Below are 17,672 nucleotides of genomic sequence, written 5' to 3'. Positions count from 1 at the left end.
CATGAATAACTTGCTGTTTTCATTAATTTTGGAAGGTCGTTTTTCCAGAATCTGCCTTTGAGGAACCATGTGCACAAGTTGGACAATGAGGGAGATATTTGAAGCGGTTTGGCTTGGCTAGTTCGAACTGTAATGATGTGTTAATCAAAAATCTGGCGTCAAAACAAACCTTCAGTGTGTTTGAGTCCAACGAGTGTTGTTCAAAAGGTCTCTAAGAAAGTTCAGAACTCTAACCAATGTGCTCTAATAGTCTGGGATACACGAACGAGATCATAATATCCTTTGTTTAATTGGTGGCATAGTATCTAAGCAGTCTGGAGCTATTTGTGGTCTGGTACAATGCTGAAAATGTCAGCTGTCTTCTATTTGAGTGTTTTATAAACCCTAGTGCAATTCTTTGGGTCTTTATGACCTATCAATACAAAACTTTAACTTCAGCTGGCAGCCTGGCTGGCACATATGAAGTGCTTCAGCTGGCTTATTTTGTTGAACCCGTGGCCATTTGAAATTTTGCTATTTGGTATTTAGACTTCTATTGGCAATTAAAATGATACTTGGAAATATTGGTGGTGGTGGCACCGGCAATGCTTTATGAGAAAGAGAGACATCTTCCATCTCTCGTGAACAGTCGGGCATTGTTGTTCTCCCATCGCTTTTATTAAGAATAATAAGAACACAAAACACATCTAACACCCTCAGTATTGGTGAGTGACAGCTGCGGCTGGTCCACCACTCCCCTGAGCCAAGCCCTGTCACATACACGCATGCCCAGCATGTCAGCGTCCATCTGGGATCCTACCCTTCAAACTTCTGTCGCCCAGCTCCCTTCCGGCAGAAAGACCCAGGGACAAGAGTGTGAAGTCAGGCCTCACAGGGGCAAGAAGAAAGCCGTCCAAAGCCAGCTGGTCTGGCTTTGAGGAAAGCAAGAGAGATAGAAAGCACAAGAGAGAAAGGAGAAAAGAAAGAGAGACAGAAAGAGAAAATTAAGTAAAGGGAAATTAAGAAAGTAAGAGTGGCACGCCTGAGAAAGAGACCCGAGGAAGGCCTTGGCAGCAGGTTCTGTGAAGGTAATCGATCATCTCAAGAAACAGGTGAGATACACAGAGGGGGAGGGGCAATGGGACAGATGTATTGTATACAAAATATGAACACATGACCTGACCGCTTGTGATCGGTAAGTAGATAATGCCAGCAGAGAAAGCATGCTGCTATATATACTGTATATAAACTTGTTGCAATATTTTGCAGTCATATGAATTTTATTCATAATAATTATTACACTCAACGTCATCAAAAAGCTCAACAAACTTCATTGCAGGTTGTGAGCTATTTGAATAACATTTTCTGTCTATTTTACACTCTTAGAAGAAAAGGTTTTATATAGAACCTTAAAAGGTTCTATCAGCGCTATGTATTTGGAACCCATAAAAGGTTCTATACACTCTTAAAAAAGGGTTCCTCTGGGTTCTATAGAACCCTGGGGTTCCATACTTGGCCAATAGAACCTTTTACCAAAAAAATGGTTCTATATAGAAGTTCCATATATGAAGCGGGGGATGGAACCATTTCTGCTTCTAAGTGGATTTCTTCTAAGAGTGTAGAGTTGAAATTGTAAACGGGAAACTAGGGAAAGGTTTTCTATGTGGATTTTTGGTTCTATTTAGTCAATGTCTTCTGCTTTGCCTGCGCCACACTGATTTTTTTAACTCTTTATTTTTTTTAATTGCTTTAAACTTCAAAAATGAATTTTGCATTTCATAATAATCTTTTCACTTCTACAAAATGAACACTGTAAAAAAACTGAGTAAAATGTACTTAATTTTTTTAAGGCAAGTTTGTGCTGATATTTTTTAAATAAATGTCACACGTACAATTAAGTAAACTATACTTAACTAAGTTAAGTGAAAGTAACATAAGAAATTAAGTAAGTTTTATTAAGCTAATTAAAGGTTAAGTAATATCTATTTTATTTAATTGATTTTTTCTTTGTACAACATTGAATTAGACCAAAATTATTAAGTATAAGATTTACTCAGAAATGTTTAAATAATCAATACTTATATTGTGTGTCATCACAATTTTATTTTGTGTGAACGCAGACCTCAATACTTGGTAGACAATACACAATGACGGTAAAATTTGATTGATCGTTTTTGTGTTTGAATGTGTCATTTTAAGTAGAAAATGAACTCCGAATGTCACAAAATGGCAAATTACTAATCCTAACAAAAAAAGCAATGATAAAATAGTGTAAATACATATGGAAAATAGTGAAAAATAAACCTCATTAATTATTCATAGCCCAGTGCATGATTAGTTATACAGTTATATATTATACAAAATGTTCAGTTACAGCTGATTAAACACTAAATTAGATATAAGAAGAACAAAATGTGTTTTGTTTTTTTTTCTCTAGCTAATCTCTCGATCACAGGTGGATGGTGTTCATTGTGGTTTGGGTTCTGGTGCCATTGGGTGTTTGCACAGGTGATCCGGAATATGCGCCTAGCCCTGATGGGACTATTTTTATGCACAGCTCCAGCTTTAAAGGGCTTCAAATAGAATGTGAAAAAATGTGAAGTCACAGAGGCCACATAATCAGGGATCTCATCAATATCTATAGCCATTTTCAAGGGATTGCTTACTACTGTGCAAGTTTGCTGTTGGTTCTGTTGCTATATCTTCTATTGTAGCTTAGTTTTTTCAGATGGCACTGGCATTAGTCTTAAAAAATTGATATCATGAAGTACTTTAACATTGATATCTGTGCTTGACTTGAGACTTGAATTTGTCATGCTGTTTGTGATTTTTTTTCTTCCATTGTGCATGTAATTGATGACGACATTAAGGCAAAAGTCAAATCGCACAATTTGAAGTTTTTGAAATATAATTTAATTTGAATTAATATTGACATACTTTAGGTTAATTTATAAAGGTGACACAATACCTAGTGTTAAAAAAAACAAGCATAGAAGATTGATCTGTTCAGTGAGGAAAACACTGATCTTAAATTATATTCATGCTGAAAACATTTGTTTACAAAAAGCTAAAGTATAATAGATATGTATATAATAAAATATACACTCAGCTGGCAGTTTTGATTGTTATCTGAATCCAGGATGATTGCTTAAAATTAACGTCCATTATTTTTGTCAGGTTCAATTTGAAACTGCTCAAAGTCAAACTGTGATGTGGATTAGAAGTTAAAGTCTTACTGTAATTAGATAGGACTAGTAACTACACTGATCCCAAAGGAAAACAAAGTTTTATAAACGTAAATCATTTATTATATATATATATATATATATATATATATATATATATTAATTGCATTGTTTTAACACGTTGTAGTTCATTTGATATCCTGCCTGTCCCATTTTACATGTGGCAAAACGGTGGTAAAAGAAATTGCCTTTAAATCCCAGCAAAAACAACCCATTTTGAGTACAACCTCTTCCACAGATCTTACAACTACACGTGCCTCTGACACATGCAACGTAAAACTCAGCCAGCCTCTTTTATCTGATTGGTCAGGGACAAGCCGCTGAGGGAACGGATTGGATGAGGAACTTGTCACTTCAAATGTACTGACCCTATTGTTACTGTTGTTTTATAGACCTTACGTCAATCGTATCTAAGGTAGTTCCAGTAACGACCATAATAATCATTACATTGCTCTGCACATAATAGGCTTTTAGGAAACATTCAGTAATCGTTGCTGTGACCCAATAGTGACGTCTTTTTGACTTTTAAACTTTTTTTTTTGGCGCGACAATGCTTTAATTATCACTTCCTCGATACGATGAAACGAACGTAGCCTACTATTCGGGTTGTTTCCTCACTTTCTCAAACTGTTATACACGGTGATGTCATGGTGAGTGGCGGGAGCAGTCTCCCTTCCTTCTCTCCTTAACGGGCGCGCTCACTTTTTATAGCGTTTCTTTTTGACAAAAACACAACGTATCAGCCTACTTCTTTCGTGATGTTTTCATTTTCCTTAAGTCGGAGTTCTTAAGTTTTTCATATGTTTGTTTTTAAAGTAGAGATGAGACACGAGTAGAGTAGGAGGTGGAGGATGAGGAGGCGGCGTTTTATGGCAAGCCAATTTAGCAATTATTTCTTTAGAATAACAAGAACATAATTGTGCTTTTATATTTAAATTGATTAGGCCTACTACGAAATATTTGAATAGTGACTAGTTTTACCAGTGGCTCTTTTACTTAGAAGACGGGATGTATTTCGCCATATTGCACATTGCAGTTTCTCCCTTTTAGAGAAACAAGCCCGCAGCCATCTTTAAAATATTGTGTTTGAACTTCTGTTTTTGCGGTAGCTCTCTATAGTTCTATGGCATGGCTGCTGAAGTGTAATTAGCTGAAGTGGCATTATTATCATGAGCATTGTAATATTTGAAGTGGATGTCTATATCACCAGGAATATTTTAAAATGAGCGGTTCATTCATAAATATATGTAAGATTTTACCTTCATTTGGTGTAAATACAAACCGGAAGACAGAACACAATGAGCGCAGCACTGAAAAGCTACACAAGGTCTACAAGTAAACCTAGGCTATATCCTTTAGTCTTTGCTAGTAGCCTGTGTATTCAAGTTATTAGTGGTACCTTTTCCAGTTGTTTAGGAACTACTTGGCTACATATATTTTAGTTTGGGCTATTCCAATAGGCTTACTAGTATTCCAGTTTTCTTAGTAGGCCTACCAGTAAAATAAACATTAGTATTATGGATTAGACAGCACTAAATAGCCTATGCATTTCTGATAGATTTATAATATATTTAAGACTTTTAATCAAGCTATAAAGTAGTCTGTTTTATTAGTCATATAAAGCATAGCCTAAGGAAAATAGTATTGTAAATCATGAGGGAAGAAATGGACTAGTAACAATTGGGATGTATAGACCTACTATAACTTGTGATTGTTAACAATTAAGTAGAGAGAATTAATAAACACTATTTTGGCCTATAAAGGATAGGACTTTACTATTTAATATTTTACTTGTAATAAAACACAAGTTTCTGTAAAATACGGCGATTGAACCTAGTTAGTTTTAAAAGGAATGTATGTTAAAACGGCTTGCCATAGGAGGTTGCCTCCGTCTAGTGTTCGTCATATTGTGGGAGGAGCTTTTGTTGTGACAAGAGCGACTGCTGCCTCTTCTGAGTTTGTCAGCCCAGCTCCCGAAAATAGAAGCCGTGTGTCAATGTGACTGAAAATACATTTATGTCACAGTGTATCCACGGGAGTCACTGATACACAGTATCTATATACAGCGAGGGGGACCGCGAAGAAAAAAAGGTGAGTTGCAAAAATAGCAACAATGTTAGACAGCAGTCAGAGAGCGAGAGAGAAAGAGGAGGGAGTCGTGGAGTGCGAAGGGATGAGCACAAATTAAACGCGTTACAATTCGTCTGGGAAGCTAAACATGTTTGTCATGTGTGTGTCTAGGGGTCGGCAACAAGCCTGGAAGAATTTGATGCCGAGTTGCGAGCACCTGATTGAAGGACAACTATATTTTTCGTGCTCGTAATTCTCTGTGAAGAGCTCGTGCGTGGTTTTGGGTTCAGTCCACTTTGACACTTGGCATAGTTGCGCTCTTGTCTCGCATCATTTTCCGGGCGGTGTTAAATATTTCTGGAGGGACGATTAAAAATGAAAGATATTAGCCAGGAAAGCCAGCGGATAGTAAGGTTTTTATTTAATGTTTTTATTGTAAGAGCAGAGTTTGTGTGGACATTGTAGTTTGAAAACCGTTACGCTTTCGCTTCTGAATATCACTGGTTGAAGAGGGTCACCTGCAGAGATTCAGAACTTCAAAACAGGGCAAGTTCAACTTCAGAACTCGTGCGACATAATGTTTCTTGACTTTGTTTTTGTCTCTTAACATATCTGCAACTGTGGTTAAAGTTCCACGTCAAATAGGCAATGTCTTCCATTCTAGCTGGCTTTTTAGGGAAAGTTGTTTAAAGCACCCAAACTAGCACAGGCAACTAAATATACTATTTTGTCGTACTTTAGACAATATCATTTGTGATAATTAAATTGTTTTAGATTTTAAGACATTCTAAAGCGCACAGTCGACTCAACAGGGTTAAATGTAGGACATTACCGCCGTATAACCATCTAAAGCACGCCCGACTACTTTATGAATATTATATAAAGTTATTGATCTTTTGTTATGTATAACTTTGGAAGTCGTTGCAAATACTTTTCTGTCTGAAATCTTTGGATTGTTGAAACTAAAGTGTCATATTGGTGGTCCGTCGCATGGTCTGCATACTGTATGTTGGTGAATAAACTGAGACAAGTGTAAATTGATGCCATCAATTATTTTATAATAGCATATTAATTTAACTTATTATTCACGAGGTCACAATGTCTTGTTACAAACTAGTGAGAGGTCTAGCTATTGTGTGGTACATGATTGTGACTCATCTGCAAGGCCTGATGGAAAGTTATTCAATTAAATGTAATTTCGATTTTATTTCGAGCTTGTATTGCCACTAATCGACAATTGGGTCATTTGCTTTCATCAGTTCTAAAAAATGGCCTGTTTTGTGTATTTTCCGCAAGAGCTGCTGGCTTTGACATGCAGGAACAGAAATCATCCACAGGCAGAGAGTGTACTTGTGCTTGTAAGATTACACATTCCCTGTAGCCTGCCATCTAGTTATTAGTAGAGTGTCAACATTACGAAATGACATGCCATTTTGACCTTCACAAATGTTTTAGGTGTATCAATAACAAATAATTCAACATTGATAAAGATATAAAATTGACCAAACTAATAAAACAGTATAAGCCACGTTGTCTTTACCTGTAGTCTGAATGCCAAAGGCTAAATTAGGCTGTGTTCCTAGGGTTACTCAGTACTTGTGTCTGACAAGCATTGTAATTACGAGCCACATGAGGCAGGCAATCAGGTTACGGTACATCATCATGAAAATGACGTCAGGAAGAATGTTTGTCTGTTCCTCTGATTGTTTGGCTTTTAAGAGGCTTAAAGCCTCAGTGGTCATTGCCCTACACACTATAGATTTATTGATTAGTTCAATATTTCAAGCTGATCAGAGAGATGGTATAGCCTTAGAGGAAATAGTGTTTGTCCCAAATTGAACAAAGGCAAAAAAAACAAAAACAAAAAAAGTGTTTCTTGTGCATGAGTGCATGTTTTGGATCAAATTTGATTTGTCCATGTAGACCTATAACACAAGTAAATAAGAAGTAATGTTATTTAATAAAAAAAAAATCAAGCGTTGGACTCAATTTAATGTACTAACAGTTAATTTAATCATTTGATTTGTATCTTGTATACATTTTTATGTGTTTATTGCATTGGCGTAGGTTTGATTTTGAAATTGGAGGGGACGGGGACATCAGTATACCAATTTTTTTTAAGTTATGGTCAAAATTATTGCTAGGGATATACCAGTGTCACTGAATATTGGTAGGGGGACACCCCACATTTTACCTATTGTGATTTTATGTTGTACACAGACATATTATACTGCATGCACATCTGTAATTAATTTGTTTAAACACGTGTTTTTGCAATACAAAATGAACACAAGTATTGTGTATATATTATATATATATATTTTTATGAATATTTTAAATGTAATATATATATATATATATATGCATACATACAGTATGTAAGTACAAATTACTTAAAGCACCTAATATAAAGTCATACAGAAGCTTGACATAATACTATAAGCATTTATAAAGTGTGTTAGATTGGTTATATTATGGTTTGATTAGGCCATTAACAGTACGGATAACACGCATTGAAAAAGTTTTGTTGCAAACCATGTTAAAATATGGTTTGAATAAATGTGTTTTCATCTGAGGTGCATAGTAAAGATTTAATATCCCAGTCAAGTGTATAATATACCATCCCACTTTTTCCATCTGGCTTTCTATGCGACTTCATTATAGTTTAATAAGCCCAAACTAAACATGGGTTCAAATTCAGCACTGAAAACATCTCACTGAAATTCAATAGCTTTCTGTTTACACACTTGACAATGAATTAGTCAGCGAAGGAATTCTTTTAATATTCTGAACGCCGTTCACCCGACATGCCCCCCTACAAATCCGATAAAGCACAACATCACACTTGAAATTGGTGTCCTGCTGTGCTCTGTTAATAAAGCGTCTTTTGTTTATGATGTTTGTTTTTTTATCACTAGTACTGATACACCAGGGGTATTTTTTATATGAAGCTTCTATTTTTGATATTTTATTGGGTTGTTTTCTTTTAGAACATTAATTGTATTTAAAAACCCTCCTCTTTTCGACCCCAGTCACTTGAATAAAGTCCATGCAATCAGTCTCTAATATGATTTCCAGGTCAGACTCAACAGCATTGGACCACGGTTAAATACATTCTTACATGCGACTTCTTCAGATCAGAGCGCACTTGGGCTGTAGAAGTTTTCTCAGGCCCACTTCTTCTTATTTCTCCCATAGGCTTCCTGTAGACTGTAGTTTACACTTCATCTGGATTAATGCATCAGATTTTTAGCGTATGCTATATGGTGCACTTGCACCTCTTCTGTCAGCACGCGTCGTCCCACGGGCGTCAGTCCGTGCCTGTCCTGTTCTTGTGAAATAAAGTCAGCCGCGGTGAAGTCGAGCTCCAGAGGTGGTGATTGGTGTTGCCCAAGGTGGGGGTTAGAGCATCTCCCACTGTGCTGTTCATAGCACTCCAATCTCACAGCCTGCTCTCAGCTCCTTCCAGGAGAGAGTGAATAGAGAGAGTCTGGAGTGTGTGGGCGAGTCTGATCTGCAATTAACGCTGGTTGTCAGAAAGAGAAGGCTGGCGTTTACACCATGCTTCTGAATCACTGAGCGAAACACTTTTCCTCTCTTCCCTTCCCCCTCGAACAGGGCATTTTACCCGAGGAGGAGAAAGCACCAGAGAGAAGCATTGAAAGCAAAGGAAGAAAGAACGTAAATAAGACTTGAGCTGGATATTTGGGGTTCAGGACTGAGGATTGTGCCGCTTCGTTTGTTAGGGTAAGCCCAGCTCTTCTTCTCTTTCTGTTCAAACATCTGTTTTAATTACCCAGAGCCTCACTTTTTATGTATTAAATCTAATGAAGTAAACATGATACAGTCCCATATGGCATAAACTCTACACGCACAATAGGATTTATATGGTGAAACTCTGTTGAAAACAAGTTGTTGGTCTTGTTTCAAATAGGAGTTACATTGGCATTGCAGAAGTTGTAGTGTTTAATTTGAAGGTTAATTTCACGTTAGCTAAATTTAAGGTGAAACACCCTGTTCTTAAGTGTCTTATTTGAGTCAGCTGCAGCTGGCAAAGGATGCATTGTTCAGTCTCTAAGTTAGCCGCAAATGTTATTTAACAAGCAGAGGCTGGGACTTTTCAGAACAAGGGCACTGGTATGTAATTTTGTGAGTCTGTACATTTAAAAAAAACAGAAAAGAAAAAGAAGAGAGATTTTATTCATTTATTATTTGCTGCTGAAAATGTGATGCAATTTATTATTTAGAGACCAAGATTGTGGAATTCTGTAAAATATGTATGTTTTGTAAAATAAAAATACTGCTTTTTAGGGATGTGAAACGATTAATCGCATCCAAAATAAAAGTTTGTGTTTACGTAATATATGTGTGTGGAGTGTGTATAATTATTTGGTATATATAAATACACACACATGCATGTATATATTTAAGAAATATTTGAATGTATATACTTTGTATATATTTATTCATATACATACCGGTAAATATAAATATTTGATTTATTAATAACACATTTTTCTTAAATATATACATATATATTTTTTAAATATAAAGTATACAATTTTAAATATATATATATATATATATATATATGTATATATTTTCTTAAATATATTATATATATATAAATATATAATTATTTCGCATATATAAATAAACACACATGCATGGATATATTTAAGAAATATTTGCATGTATATACTTTGTATATATTTATACATATACATACCGGTAAATGTAAATATTTGATATATTAATAACACATTTTTCTTAAATATATACATATATATATTTTTAAATATAAGGTATACAATTTTAAATATATATATATATTTCTTTTTCTTAAATATATTATATATATATATATAAATATATAATTATTTCGTATATATAAATAAACACGTATATATTTAAGAAATATTTGAATGTATGTACTTTGTATATATTTATACATATACATACCGGTAAATATAAATAATTTATATATTAATAACACATTTTTCTTAAATATATACATGCATATGTGTGTATTTACATATACGAAATAATTATACACATTACACACATATATTATGTAAACACAAACTTTTATTTTGAATACGATTAATCGCGATTAATCGTTTCACAGCCCTACTGCTTTTTAAACTATATTTTATTAATTGAGTTAAAGGACCGAAATGTTTAATCTTTGCTGTCATCCTTTCCCAATTTAAGCCAAATCAACCAACAACGAAACCAGTCAATGACATATTTAATAACACACTTGTGCAATACTTACTGGACGTTTTCAGGGACGTCGTTGCATTTTACGCGTCTTGCTCATTACTTGTTCGAACGCTCCTGTCGCAGGCCCATTCTTTTTCCCAGAGTGTGAAGACTCTTTAGCAGTCCTGTTCGAAATATTTTTCAGATCAGGCCTATGGAATGTGCCATACTTCTGCACCATGTCCGTTAAATCACGCTCGGTTTTCTTTTTGTGCAACGGCTCTCTTTCACGCTTGCTCAGAGCAGCGTGATTCATTGTTTATTGGAACCCTATCATTGAGCTGGAGATTCCAGCATTCTCCCGTGAGACCTGGAGGCAGGATGCAGAATCTTGAGCCCAGCAGATAATGTTTGAGCCATAGTTTGCTTGTGTGGGCAATGTAGACCTTTTTCGCTCCTCTGGGAACATCTCTGAGGATTTTTTTTGGTTCAATAAAAGGCGTATAAATGGGCTGCTTTTATCACCATAAAGGGCAGAGTTATGAATATGCATCCGCATGCATATATTCAGTTGATTTTAGTCTGCGCTGACTTCCCTCTCTATTATCTGTGTTTTTTGGATCGGCTCTCTAACCCAGTGGAATGTACGATGTCCCGGCAGGGTCACCCCATAAGTAGCAGCGCCAAAACCAGAAACCTCTGGCTGCCTCCTGTCCCCACCACCACTCCACATTGCCACACTTTTGATTCTAAATAAGTTACCAGAGGATATGGGGAGCGTGTTAGGCAAACAGAAAAAACATCATTTAAGACGTGTATCAAAATATTAGCTCCTCATTTAACTTGCACGCACACACAACTCCGTCTGTTGCAAGCTGTAAATAGGTTTCCATTTCACTTGCCAAATAAAACCATCTATCAGGTTCTTAGGCTCCTCGGTTTTAGCTTTATTAGGCAGCTTCTTAATATGTAGTGATGATGATTTCCAAACCATTGAGCATCCAAGTTGGCACAGGCCTCCTCACCACATGAAAATACAGCTCACTTTCTGACATGTGGATAAGATTTCAGAGTTAATATTGGTTAAATCGTATTTAAAGTGTGTAGCCAGTGTTGCAGAATGGCTGGGGCAAAAAAGCATGCTCAAAAATATAATTAAATAAGAGCATGTGAGAGGGACTTACAACTGAGAATTATCTGGCTAGACACACGTCAGCTGAATGTATTCCTGTTTCTCTATTTGTCACTCCCTAGAAAAGCCTTCGGGTCTGTCTGGGTCATCAAGAACAGAATTTAGGCAAGAATGGTGTGATACGCAACGGTGCGATCAAAATGTTTGTGAACACAAATGTTATACTTCCATCTGTGTAGTTTTAATTCTGTTTTAAATGTACAAGAACTTGACTCAATTTGTCAATAATCTCCATTTAACTTCTAACATTCATTAATTTCGTTATATTAAAGTGATATATATATATATATATATATATATATATATATAAAGTGATATATTTCCAGCAGTTGTATACTTACAATATCCCAAAAGTCTCCAAAGTTATTTTATTTCAGAGAAATTCCAATTTTAAATTAGTGGCCATCTGGGAAAAAATGTCACCTGTCAATGACGCAATATCCGTGCTATCCTCGGTTTCCGCTCGTACTGCCATAGCCATGACGTAACCATGGCGACAGACGTGGAAAACTGCGTAGTGTGTAACGTTTAGCGGCACCCAGTTATTGTTTCGTTCAAACATAGACCATGGCAAGCAGACTTTGGGATAAACAAGGAGAACTAAAAAATGAGGATCAATATCAGCAGGATGTTTTTGAGATGTGGACTTGACAGAACTTCACCATGTCACGACTTTACAGCTTTATTAGACAGGTGAGCAAATGTACATAAAACAAATCAATGTTATAACGTTAGCTTGACATGATGAAATGTTCGAATATGGTCAGGATGTTATTCTTATGTTGATCTAGCTGCTAGTTTCGCATAGCAAACGAACTAACTCGTAGAATAACAATATAACTTTCAACACGCATTTAAATGCCGTTTAGTGTGATAGTGTAACGTTATACCAAGTGGAACAGCGCTGCGTTTCCCTCACAAGTTTAATTCATCTAACAAACTGACCTGTGTGAGTAATCCAGCACTTGCGAATGAAATTTCCTTATTCCTTTATATCCGTGGTACTCGCGTGTGATGTATGTTTCTTATTAGCAATCGTGACCTGCTTCGTACCACTGTAATGTTAAAAACATGAGTGTTTTCACTAGTCCATAAACATTATTAGATCCATCAGCTTTAGAGCCAGGCCGATATTATCGGACGATATTAGGCATTTTCTTAAATATCGGTATCGGCAGTTATAATCGCAGATAAATGAATATTTCAAAAATAAAATAAAAACGGACGAATCACGCTTCAACCATGTCATGAGTGTTGTCAAAAAGTGCTGGTAAAGGGATAAGCAAGCTGACATTGCAATTATAAGGTAGCTTATAAGTATAAGGCAATGTAGGGACTAATTATTATTTTATTTATCAGAGACAATAGAAACAAGTTTCTTTTTAAAATGCATTATCATATTATTTTAGTTAAAACTCCTAAATAACTACAAATAACTAATGTTAGGGAAATCTGTTAATATTTTGTTGTGCGTTTCTGAAATAAGAATAATAATATTAATATCGGCCGATATATAGGATTTTAAAACCAACTAATATTTGTATCGGTATCGGCCTTCAAAATCCTTTATCAGTCTGGCTCTAATCAGCTTGACAGGTAGTCCCATCATTAGCTCGTCACTGCGCGTTTGCGAAACTGCGCCCTCTTGTGGCCAAAAAAGCTACATATTGTAGCTTTAATGCCTGTCCATCTGAAGTTTAATGGAGACTCTGTAGTCTCAGCCACACTGTATCAAATTTCTATTTTAACAATATCAATACCATTTTTTAATTCAGTAAGCATTTGAGAAAGTTTCCAGGGAACGTTATATTATTAGGTTGAAATTGTAATTTACAATTTGGACCTTCACTGCATAAAGACACAACTTTACCCATGAAACCCAATATTGTCTGACCACACATGTTCCATTTAACAGCATTTTTAGAAAGCAAATGCTATCTGTTGTGAATGATTTTCCTCTTTAGCCTACGCCTGCGTTGTCTAAAGGAACAACTAACGTTGACCTTTCGACTGCCCTGCCCTTGGCTGTGACCTCTGGTGTTAAGCCACTCAGCACATGTGCTGCTGAACAGTGCAGAGCGGCTTAAGGATCGTCAACCTCTTTCCTGTCTCCTTCCCGAAGACGTGGTCATGCGCGAGCACCTGGTTTCAGGTGTCCCCTTGAATTCGCTCTAGGCCGTGGCTGGGTCCTCTCCTCGGCATCACGGGTGTGAGACTGAAGCCAGAGCAGCCCAAAGCTGCTAATCCTCTTTCTCTACTGATCCTCTTCCTCTCTGCCTCCTCACCCTGCCACCACGCTGCCCTCTCAGGGTTAAAAGGGCAGCATAGGCAGAAGTCCCATGTTACTCAACACAAAACCAAAACAAAACAAAACCCTTCGAGTGCTGAACACTAATCCGTGTAGTCCATGGAGGGTAATTTACCGTAGATTATCTCATTTTGTGGGTCAGCGATTAGCCTTGACACAAGCTTCATTATGAACTCCTATGAGTGTGATCAGGATTATGTCTTTTATCTGTTGTTGCACTTGTCATCAGAGTGCCTCTTTATCCTCCTGGGACCCAGCAAATCATTTTTGTCCTCTGTTGGGGACATTTTTCTGAGATTTTCAGAGAATCCATATGTTTAAGGCTTTGGCCATGACATACTCTTTTCCTTGGTTTAACGCAATTTAAAAATATATATATTTAAAAGTAAAACAATAGGTTATTAAGGTTTTTATTTTTTTTAATGAAATATTAGTTGTATTTGATTGATCGATGAAAAATCGTACCAACCTCAAACCGTTGAATGGTGTATATAAATTGTTTATGCATAAATACATTTTTGTTTGTTTTTATTTATTTATATAGCACAGTTTAATACAACTCACGTTGCCCAAAGTGCTTCACAATCATAAGCTAAAACACCCCAAAATATAGCAGAAAACTCTCCATTAGAATTTAAAAGATGTTGTTTTAGCATAGCTTTGAACATGTTTAAGCGGTTTATTTGGCGGATCGAACAGATTGAGGGAGGTCACCTTTGTGTTTGTATTTTTTCTTGATTGTGCAAAGCAATTGTTTATTTTCTGATCTCAAGGATCTAGCGGGTATGTATTTGACACCAAACCAGAAAAATGCACAGGAGCCAAATTGTGCAAGGTCTTGTAAATAATTCTCAATCGTACTGGCAGCCACTTTAGTGAAAATAATAAAGGAGTCACAGAATCATATTTCTTTGCCGACTTTATCATCTTTGTTATACTCTTTTATGATTACAATATTATTTGTAAAACAAGTTGTCCCAAAAGTATGTAAATATATGTTTCTGTGTATATATCTAGAACAGCGTGTTTCTCATTTTTCAATTATGTTTAGTGGAATTTCAAATTTCAACCACATTTCTTTTCTTTGCAAGAAAGTTAAAGTTCCACAATTGTCTCAGTTGTCTCTTAATAGATAAGTTTCAATTTCACAATTATAATTATTCATTGGAGATACTTTTGTATGATTAATACAAATTTTGTTTAGGTAAAATGTCCTCTAGCAAAATTACTTTCTGAAAGTGAGACTGAGCATATGGGAAAGAAAAGCTTTAAAAGCTCGTGAAAGTCCTCTCTCTCAGCCCTCCGTGTGTCACGTGATGTCACTTAGGGTGCGCGTAAGCAAGTGTGGCTTCTGAGGTGGGCTAATGGTGATGTGTGGTAGAGACAGGCACTGCTGAGGGTCTGCACCTGTGTTCTCTCATTACCTCTGCTCTGTGGGCACTGATATGTGCTTCAAACTGCAGCCTTGTGTTGCTTAGGATATATCAGCATGGATGTTATTGTATGTGGACGCATGTCTCAGTGGAACCATAATGCCGCGTTTGTATCGTTCCGAGCCAACGTGCCTTCTGGCTTGTTGTTTTTCTCTTAATATCATAGTAGATGGTTTTTGAATGTGATGTTTTCATGCCGCATTATTGCTTTCTATCATCACCGTGTTTGTAGTTTCAAGGAACTGTTTTCGAATAATGACACATCATCTGTCATTCATGAGTGTTGTTTGCAATGAGTGTCTGTAATGCTTTCAGCTCAAAGACAAGCGATTCTACAACACCACCAATTTCTATACTTTCTTCACAATCAGTGATGGAAAAACACAAAATCACTGTATTATAATATAGTATCTATCTATCTATCTATCTATCTATCTATCTATCTATCTATCTATCTATCTATCTATCTATCTATCTATCTATCTATCTATCTATCTATCTATCTATCTATCTATCTATCTATCTATCTGTCTATCTGTCTATCTGTGTCTGTCTGTCTGTCGCAAATTAGATTTGAAATATCCAAAAATTCAGTACATTTAGTTACAAATACAATTTAGATAAATATAAACTAGGCATATTTACCTTAATGTTCAATAATTGTGAAAAACAAAAGAAAAATCTTAAATTATTTTTGCAACAATATAACAATACATAATCATAAACAACAATAATTGTCAACATACTTTTTTGGTAAAACTAAAAAATAAGTCACAGAGACTATTTCTTTGGCACATTAACATAACTCGAATGCATTTGACATCAGAGGCTAAATAAAAGGTTCATTACAATCATCACAATGTTTACAATGTTGCTTAATTTTATAGTGCCAGGAACAGCATTGTGAATAAATTGTGAATGTTTGATAAATCGCCCATCCCTATGTCACTGTGAACCGAAAGCATGTTTGGCATGTAAATCATAATAGCAAAACCATCTACTTGTCCGGGGTGTGTCTTTTTTTAACAAGACTTTCCCTACTGCCAGAAGCGCAGTTCTCTCTTTAAACTCTTTTGAACTTTACAGAATGATAAAAAGACACTTCTAGTTCGAGTAATTCATTCACTTGTGAAGGAAATAAAACTATGATTAATTACTGATGGAAAAAGATCATCCCTAAAGAATGCCGTTTTAATTTGTCACACTGTATCAGTTAATCATGAATGTGCATTGTTGCGGTTCAAGTCAAGTCAGAACCTGTGGCACAGTTGGAAATAATGCAGCTGTGCTCTACAAACAGGAAGAAAAGGGGCCCTCATCCGTGTTTTTCCCAGTTGTTGGAGAGATGTGGTGAGTTTGTGGCTGCAAAAGGTTGTAAAATTATGATACATGACAACCATACTGTAAATTGTTATTGGTTATTGACTTTCCTTCTTTGGTTTTTTACTTTAGGTTACTCTTTACTTAAGTTTGACATATTCTGACCACGAGCTTCTGAATCTGAATTCTGAATCACCATGCTGGTGATTAGGCATTTATATCATTGAAATGACATTACAGATCTGATTATAAAATGTCTTTTGTACGCCGTGATTCCTCCCTATCCCTAAACACATGTCCGATTTGGCTGTGAACCCTGCCGATATGCTTTTGGCACAGTGTCTCATCTATCTGTGAGGGAATTTTAAATCCCCTGAATTTGGAAAGACGTAATTCCTGTAATATATGACTCCAGTGATTTGTCAAGGCCACCTGGAATATTTTCCATCTTTCCACTGTCTGTAGCACACTGATAGCAGGATATCCATGTAAAAAGCTCCATCCTGGATGTAAATGGAGCTCTTTGTCTTAACTGTGCTGAGAGGGAAATTGCCCATGCTTTTAGATCCATATTCAACACAACGCTATTTCAATGGCTCTTTTATTTTACTGGTGTTCAGCTGAAGAATTCGACTATAGCAGGGTCCTCTTCCATCTTGATTTTGATTCTGTTGCCGGATGGAAACAATCTCAAGCTTCAGATAAACATCGGCCTGCTTTCTCTCCCTAAGGACCATTCAGTTAAGTTGAATTCTGCACTTTTCATTGCAGATCCTAATGATTTAAAACCAGTAGACCTCGAGCTTCAGGTGCTTTGGCTGTAGTTGAGATATTCTCTCCATAGTCTTGTACCGCATTCTGAGGCGTAACCGAATATTGTGAATAGTTAACCATTGTAAATCTTTGTAGCCTTGTACATG

General features: G+C 36.0%; 1 protein-coding gene across 11 annotated transcripts in view; it reads left to right on the top strand.

Moving 5' to 3' along the window:
* The first annotated feature begins 1,067 nt into the window (after positions 1-1,067).
* mef2aa (myocyte enhancer factor 2aa) overlaps positions 1,068-17,672 on the top strand; it is a 107,778-nt gene continuing 91,173 nt past the window's right edge. For 2 of the 11 annotated variants that reach the window (XM_039683983.2, XM_089116478.1), the window contains exons 1-2: positions 5,103-5,315; positions 8,913-9,041. The gene's annotated coding sequence lies outside the window, so the exon portion shown is untranslated. Of the gene's footprint in view, positions 1,092-3,657; positions 3,875-5,100; positions 5,316-8,912; positions 9,042-17,672 lie in introns of those variants that run through there. The other 9 variants (XM_089116475.1, XM_089116474.1, XM_089116473.1 and 6 more) reach the window with 9 other exon arrangements.

Source organism: Pimephales promelas, chromosome 10 (genome assembly GCF_988280905.1).
Source record: "Pimephales promelas chromosome 10, fPimPro1.hap1.1, whole genome shotgun sequence".
NCBI lineage: Eukaryota > Metazoa > Chordata > Actinopteri > Cypriniformes > Leuciscidae > Pimephales > Pimephales promelas.
The sequence above is the reverse complement of the archived record's forward strand: the minus strand, read 5'-3'. Positions and strand labels throughout refer to the sequence as shown.